Raw genomic sequence first — 342 nt, 5'->3', positions numbered from 1 at the left:
TGCTTTAAAACATGAATCACCCCGTTGTCTCAGCTGTCTTTTTCTCCAGTTCTAATAATGATTTTTCTATGCCCTCCCTAAACCTGCTCATGCCATCTCATCCCTTGATTCCATTCTTATCTTCAGAAGTTTTTGTTTGCCTGCTTGCTTTCTTGTTTTGTTTTGGGGTTTTCATTTTGGTGTTGTTATATTCACATAAATGCTTCAGAGAAGAGTAAATGAATACTAAACAAATCAATTATTACAGAACATGCACCAAAAAAGGGAGAGAGGGGGAGAGAGAGAGAGAAGAGGAGAGGAGAGGAGAGGAGAGGAGAGGAGAGGAGAGGAGAGGAGAGGAGA

The sequence above is a fragment of the Grammomys surdaster genome, unplaced genomic scaffold (assembly GCF_004785775.1).
Source record: "Grammomys surdaster isolate TR1022 unplaced genomic scaffold, NIH_TR_1.0 135, whole genome shotgun sequence".
Taxonomy (NCBI): domain Eukaryota; kingdom Metazoa; phylum Chordata; class Mammalia; order Rodentia; family Muridae; genus Grammomys; species Grammomys surdaster.
Note: the sequence above shows the minus strand (reverse complement) of the source record.